Consider the following 8,419-nt stretch of genomic DNA (forward strand, 5'->3'; position numbering starts at 1 on the left):
GAGTCATTAAATGGATAATCCTGGCAAGCAACATTGCGATGCAGTGATGTATATCCTCAAGTACTTGAAAGTACAACAAGGAGGTGCTTACACTTCAAAAATAGTGATGCAACCATCATTGGATAAGTAGATGTGGATTATGTAAGGAATGTAGACAAAAAGAGATCTACTTTTGGCTATGGTTTTATATTTGCTGGAGGAGCTATTCCTTGGAGATCATGCCAATGCAAGATCATGTAGACATTGTTGGATGTGTATCTGATGTGGATTATGCAAGGAATGTAGACAACACGAGTTCTACTTTTGGCTATGGCTTCATATTTGCTAGAGGAGTCATTTTTTGGAGATCATGCCTTCAAAATTGCATGTCCTTTTCCACTATCAAATTGAGTATGTTGCAGCATTAAAGGCCAATAAGGAGGATTTATGATTGACACGTTTAGTGGGAAATCTGAACAAGGGCTAGCAGAATCCAGTGTTGCATTGTGATAGTCAGAGTGCCAACAAAGTCCACACATATGACAACCCTGCGGATGCTTTTACGAATAGCAGCGTTTTGCACATTGCATACAGTTGATGGGTGTGGGGTGAAGCTACTGTCATGCTTCACAGTTGTACAAGCTCCATAGTCCACTTAGGCCACATTGGCTATTAAGTAGGAGGTTGTTAGGGTAACAGCCAAGTGGCCGGCTAGACAACCCACTCACCCATCTCTAACCCCTATTCATATTATGCTTAAAGAATAAGGGGGCATAGTATATTGTTGAACGAGCTCCATGCCCTACGCACATGCTCCCTACTCCCACACACTCTTCACAATAGCTAGTTAGTAGGCCTCCAAACTAATGCTCTCTCTCTCTCTCTCTCTCTCTCTCTCTCTCTCTCTCTCTCTCTCTCTCTCTCTCTCTCTCTCTCTCTCTCTCTCTCTCTCTCTCTCTCTCTCTCTCTCTCTCTCTCTCTCTCTCTCTCTCTCTCCACCAAACTCATCTGCTATCGAACACTCAGGTTGCGAACCCTAACACCTAACACCTCACGTTGTCCTCCCTTAGGCGAGGGGCAACCCTGTGGGAGGGCGTCGAGCCCAGCCCTGCCCTACACAACGCAGCCCAGCCCTGCTCCGAACCAGGCATTTGACAACGTGACATGGTGCAGGGGTTCACTTGCTTCGCAGCCCGCCCGGGCCCGCTCATACAGTAACACACGGTCCTGCTGTCGACACAGAGGCTGTCGGCACAGAGCCCGCTCCTTCATTCTTCTCTTTGCGAGCTGCAGCAACAATGCTTACATGGGGCTTGCTCACACAGTGAGCGGCTCTCAACACAAGGCTAGTGAGCGGCTCTCTGATTTGGAAAACCACAAGCACAATGCCCCACGGGTTACGGAGAGCCGAACTTATAGGGTTTTTACACTGCCCACACAGCACTTAAAGATTTACCCACTAAGCCATGTCTTCCTTCAACACGCCGACCCCTAGCACACATAAGAGCTTTCTTGCTGTGGTGGCAGGCACCCCGAAAGGACCCCGCCGCTCACCAAGACGCAAGGATCACAGCCCTCGAGGCTCAGATCCAAGCACTTGTTTCAGAGAATGATGCACTCAAACAACGCTTGAATAAGCTCGAGAATGTGACAAAGGTGAATGCAACTCTACTTGCAAAGAAACACGAAGTCCAAGCTTCCCTCAATGAGACTGTCAAGGCAGCTCAACAAGAACCAAATGCAGCAGCACATAAGCAGATTGACATTGAAATACAAGCAGCCCTACAAGAATGTCGGCTACAAGATTCCCTTGCCCTCAAAATCAGAATTGGAGGACTCTCTTCACCCTAGTGCACCAAGGAGGACACCCTCGAAGAAGCCATCACCAAGCTTAATGATACCCTTCAACCAATCAACATCGAGCCCGACACTGTCTCCTGAATCAACGACATGCATTGGCATATACCACTTGGCCAATGTATCATCACTTTCAAAAACAAAGAAGAACGAACAAGGCTGCTATACCAATCCTACCATCTCAAGGGGACAAAGCTCTGGATTGCCGAGGAATTGACTACAAACCAACTCAAGCTTAAAGCAAGCGAGCTCAAAAAGGTGCATGACGCACATAAACAAGGTAAATGGGCAGTCTACCGCGGCAGCAAAGCCATCATTTAGGAGTTTTGAACTCCCAAGGCAGCTCCCCCTCCACCTGACCCCCCTTAGGGTTTTTCTCTTTATCTTATCCTCCTTCCCCCTTGATGGACCCTCAGTCCCTAACTGATATGTATCCAACACCTTCACTTCAAAAAAGAACAGATGTAATGTTTTGTTTTGGTCCCATAGGTCATATATGACCTTCGTGGACGATAATTCATCGCTCTCTCTCTCTCTCTCTCTCTCTCTCTCTCTCTCTCTCTCTCTCTCACACACACACACACACACACACACACACACACACACACACACACACACACACATAAAGCTTGTGATGTTGCTTCTCTTGCTAAAGATAGCCCTGAATGAAAACAAGGACTTTTCTATGAGCATTGTTCGACAAAAAGTTTCAAGTTAACTAATAACAAACTCTTGAATAGGATTGCATAGATGCGCACTTGTTTATTGCATGTAATGTAATTTAGGATGGATGATTTAGTGTATTCACTAAATTACAATATGTTCTAACAAGCTTTGGGTTGTTTTGAAAAGAGTGTCCCTCTCCATATGCAATCACCCATGCTTATATCTTGAAGGCATGTCACATTACACAAGACATCGACTTGGAAAACAAGAATCATGATTGATGAGATCGCTACTTAGAGACTCTTCTTTGTAATGTCAATTGCTATATGTAAGGCAAACTTTATCACATGCTTCTCAAGTCTCCATCATCACATGCTGCTCATCTATGTATCTAAGTATCAAAGGAACCATCACCAATCCAAATGATGTGATTTCCCTCCTTTTTGCTTCACATCCACTTGGACCAAATCCAAGTCCTCAACGGCAACAACTAGTCCAAGCACCATACGCAAAGTGGTCACCTCAATAATAGGTAAGAAGATTTTGTCAAAATGTACACCTTCCTATTACTCAAAATCTTTAGCTAAAGTCTACCTTTATACTTGGGCTTAGGATCTCCTGATGTATACTCCTTCTTGTAAACTCGTTTGCAAGTTAAAACTTTTTTTCCCTCAAATAATTTGAGCAATTCCCAAGTCTCATTGCTAACAATTGAGTCATATTTTGATTGCATAGCTTGCTCTCATTGTAAATTTATTACCATTTGCATGGCTTCTTGGAAGCAAAATGGTCCTACACAATCAGTCATTATAACATAATCTATGCCTGGTTGAAACAGCTCAGGCAGGCATGAGGCTCTACTAGAGCATCTCAAGCCCTGCCTACTACTCTCTACTCTCTACTCTCTACTCTCTTTGGAGCGTTGCTAGTGGAAGGCTCCTCACTAGACTTCTGAGTTCTTATCAAATGTGAGTTATCTTCAAATGTGACTCTTTTGTACTTAACCTCTTTTACATTTTTCTTATGCATCCTTGGATTCATTGAAAATTCCCCCCTTGAACCTTTAGGTGAAACTAACATAGCAGATGAAAATGGAAAGACAACATTGCTCAAACAAGGTAGAGGTTTGGGTAGAATTAGCATAAAAAGGTAAAAGGGAAAACAATATGCATGGCTTAGACACTAAGTAAAAGTCAGCATAGCTCACATGCATGTGTCCCATATGATATCAAAAGCTAGTAACATTTCCTCCCTGAGATAAATATTATGAAAGAAGGCCCCCAATAATAAAGCTATAGAATTTCATAGATGAAAATGGAAAATGCATAGGATGGTCTTACATATGTGAGATGCATGTGCAATTTTTAAACTCATACAACATGCGAAGTTTTATGGTCCAATGGATAAAAACCTCGAACACCTTTGAATTTATTGGTTTATTGCATTAGAAACACTTATTCAAACTAAAGGAGCCTATGGGCTCCCAAGTGAGATTTTGAGAAGCTCCTTTAGTGTTAAAATCATGAACAATTTGAACAAGTGCGAATGATCTTCGGCAACTTGAACAAGTGCTTACTCACAGCCCACTCACTTATATGATCATTCACCACTATTTCCGTTGTGGATGTGCATAAAGCTCAATTAAAAGATGAGGCGAGCGGCCCTAATCCTACAAGTATAGTTGATTTTATGTATATGGCTAAAGATGCCATGGCATGGTAGATCTTTCTCATTCACTCTCTTGAGTCCACATCTTCATCTGAGAAGATGACAGTTATAATTTTTGGCCATGGTGACTTCTATATATTATTTTCTCTTAGTCTTGGAATTGGAGGTGGACTTGAAAGAATCTTTTTTATAAGTAAGTAGCATTGGGTAGAAATAATAGGACCAATATAAGAACAATTAGAATAATAATTGTAGCATTGTCGAGTAAAAGTAGAGGGAGTGCAATATTGGCATTAGGGACCGAATGCTCACCACGTTGATGCCAAAAATATAAAGTGGCATTAGGAGGCAAAGATGATGCCATAAAGCAATGCTATGTGAGAGTACTAGTTTGCCAACTTGAAAGCAATATTATGCAGTAAGAGAATGGTAGTTGGTAGCATAGGCTACCACCAATAGATTTACCAAAGCTAAATCCATAGTGTTGCTAAGAGTAGCAATGTAGGATTGTTGAAGCTAAATCCCTAAAGGCTTAATGGCTATTGTGTCTGAAGGGCCACCAAATATGTTGTATAACAACTACAAACAATGGCTTAGAGGCAATCAAATGGGATGTGACCCATTGTGAGGGAGATTTCTATGCCATGAGCAATGTGTGCTTGAGAGACCAATGACAAGCTAAGAAGTGGCAAGCTCATTAAATAAGGTTTATTGTCTTGTAGGGAATATCTCCTTGGCTATAGATGAGAAAATTTTGTCTTTAAAAGAGGTAGCCTAAAAACGGTTATGCAATACCTATACCGTCATCCATATTCTAATAGAGATTCCATCACTAGAAATCTTGATTAATGAAGAGATTATTTGAATTAGAACTAATACTAAGAGGTCATGTAGCTGGTTACTATCATCTATGTCATCCCTAAAGTCTCTCACATCTCCTAAATAAGGAGATCTCTGTATCATTCTCATCCTAATTGATTGGATAGAATTTGTGGCGCGTTTTCTCTTTGTATGGCTCCCTCTCTAATCCTTTATCATCCTTCAACCCTTTTCTCTTGTGCAAAATCCCCTTTTGCAAGTGAACTTGCATACTTGTTTGAAACACCAAAATGGAAAAGAGAGTATGTTTACTATGATTAGAAGCATCAAAATACTCAAATTATCACCCTCAAATAAAAAAATCACCTCATATGTTCCTTTAAAAAATACACTTGTTGAATATTGAACAACCACAAGGTAGCGACTACCTTGCAACCACATTCTGAGACAAACAACATTAAGATCACATGATAAAGATAACCCTTAGTATGAGGAACACACATGATCAAGCCAAAGGAATGGTGCCTTTTGAAAAGCCAAAGATTAATTCACGCTATTTTGATTTCTGTAAAACTGATTTTCCTTTTCCACTATGGTTTGATCATGTGTGTCTCTCAATAGCTTGGGAAAAGTAAAAGCCATGGATTTCTTTGGAGAAACTTTCAGAATGATGCTATGAGTGCACATGAGAGGACAATCTTTATTAGTACAAAACAATGTTATAGAGAAAAGATTTTGGTAGGTGGGGAAACATGCAAGCTACATGCATAAGTATAAGACAAGATCATAGTAACGGGGAGTAAAGATTGCAAAGAAAAGATATTGTAAGCAAGATTGCATTTAGGTGATTCATGTGCCTTCTATTTTGTCAGCCCTCCATTTAGTGATCGTCATCACTTGTTGATTGCCTACAACTTGTGTTGAGAAGAGAAGTATGCTTGATAACATGTTCAGTCACTTATGTTGCCCTGCCTTAAATTTATACCCTCAATAAGCCCTCAATCTCACATGCATTAATTGATTTTCTTTGTGGCACCCCCTTTTTTTGAGAAAAGCTTATACGTGCAAATTGCTCTTGCAACCTTGGTGTGCTTTTTTAGGAGTTGGTCTTATTGTCTTGCCCCTTACATGCTCCTAATAATTTCTCCATTTATGTTGATGTGATTATGATGCTTTTTAGCCCAATGAGATTGGCTAAATCTTCTCAAAAGTTTTTAGTGTTCCTTTGGTCAGGAAAACCTTATTGGTGCATCAATAGCATCAAATTACATCTTCTAATCTCCAATTTCCTTTGATTAGCTATTGTTGGCCTCCCTCGATATAAATGGGAAGCTTTTATATTGTGTGGCTTGTTCACAAAGCTTTAAATCAAGCCTCTTAAGACATAAGGTTTCCCTAAGGGTGCTTCTTAACCTCAATTTTGATTGAATTTTGAGCTTATAGTGGGAGATCCACCATGAGGTTTCCCCAAGTTTGCTTCTTAACCTTGGGTTTGATTGAATTTTGATACCTTACGGTGGGAGATCCACCCTCATGTTATTGGGATTGATTTTAGATGGGCAACCTAGCCTATCGGATATCCTAGAGTTTGATTTTGGTTATTTGGTGTGCTTTTTGAAGGCTACCTCATATTTTTTCCACTGTCATAAGTGCGTACATGTCTCATATATATCCTTGATTTTTTCTACATACATCTATCTATCATTGCCAAAATTGGGTACCAAGATCAAAGTGGTTTCCATTGATTAGGGTAGAGGAGCCACTTAAAAGGTGGTCAAATGGTCTCCCTACTCATTCAAAGGAAAAGCAATCTCTTGAAAATGCTATTTGCAAACTACTACAAAATAAGAATGATTTTTAATGGGCAAATTTGCATATCATAAAATTTTCATTTTGGTTATTTGCTGTGTTTTTGGAAGGCTACCTTATATTTTTTCCACTATCATAAGTGCATACATGTCCAACATACACCCCTTCATTTACCTCTACATTTAACTATTTCGCGTTGTCAAACTTGATTATCAAGATCAAAGTGAACTCCATCCATTAAGGTAGAGGAGCCAATTAGAATAGGGCCATCAATCACTGCTTGAGCAACCTTGATTTGGTGGTGGCGCTATCCAAAATTTCCTAGTACAATGGCAAAACCAAATTCATGTCAACATGGTCGTGATAGTGCTCCACTATGCACATGCATATAAAACAATGCTGATGAGCATGCAACTGAGTCCTTCCATCTTGCGATCTGAAATGCCATCAGCCATAGTGTGGTGAAGGGCCAAGGCCAAACTTCAATTGAGGGCTTCCAACTTGCCAAGAAGCGGTGAAGGGGCAAGCCAACCTTGCCTGCATGATCATGGTGGGGAGAGCACCCCTATGTGCACATCTGCAAGACAAGGAAGGTAGGTATTGCACAAGACACAACAACATTCAACTGATGGTAGCAGCATTGTCCCCTTGCTCCAAAGGAGTGCTAACCAAATGCATTTGTGCTATCTAGTGAGTGGGGTTCGAGAGAGGCTTTTCCAACTTTGCCAAAATTGCGAGAGTTAGAATGAGGACGCGTAGTTTGTTGATGAAAGAAAGTTGGAACGCCTGTGCAAAAGTGCCCTAAAACACTTCATGATTAGACTCTCGGTATACAACCTTTCATCCACAACTGCTTTTGGATATCTGTGAAAGGGCTCCTCTTCTCTATAGATAGTGTTATTGCTTCCTTTACTACCTCACCGTGGAAAACTCTAGTGCATGTTTGTGAAGAATTTCTAGATGTGGCTTGATTCAACTTGTGGCTTCCTTTAGTATTACTAGTATTGCTATATGATGGAGATGATGTGCATACGCAAAGAGGAGAGTGGAATGAGAAAACACACAAATATGGGGGGTGGAGCTATGTAGCAACAACAACCATTCAAACCATTATTCACTAGTACTGATAATGAATGGTAGTGTGAGTTAAGTTAGAAAGTAGGCTATTAGACACGAAATGTCTAGCCAAGTCATATTGGCCTTTTACCAAACAACCTTCCACTTAAAGGCCAATGTGCTTTTAAGCAAGCTACGAACATATATTCAAGGTATGTAGAGTTTGTATCTATAATGGTGCAAGATCTTCATTGAACATCTTGATATGTTGCATGGCCTACTTGTAGATGTCACTCATGAGATAGGCATAAGTTCAAGTAATTTTAGAGGGAAATTTTCTTTTCTTTTATACAATACTAAAGACAATCATAGTGGAATAGTTGTGGAGTTGCGATGCATTGATACCTTGTGGCACTTATTTAGAGCTTGACCTCCATGAGGTGTATGCTATACCCTTTTTAGCCATGGACCTTAAGGAGAAGGGAAAAGGAAAGATAGAAAGTGCTCAAGTTTGTGTACATAAAGTCTAGTTATTTCTCAAATATATGTGTAGTCAAAATATGTA

This window comes from Adiantum capillus-veneris, chromosome 8, assembly GCF_014529385.1.
Source record: "Adiantum capillus-veneris isolate H3 chromosome 8, ASM1452938v2, whole genome shotgun sequence".
NCBI classification, from domain to species: domain Eukaryota; kingdom Viridiplantae; phylum Streptophyta; class Polypodiopsida; order Polypodiales; family Pteridaceae; genus Adiantum; species Adiantum capillus-veneris.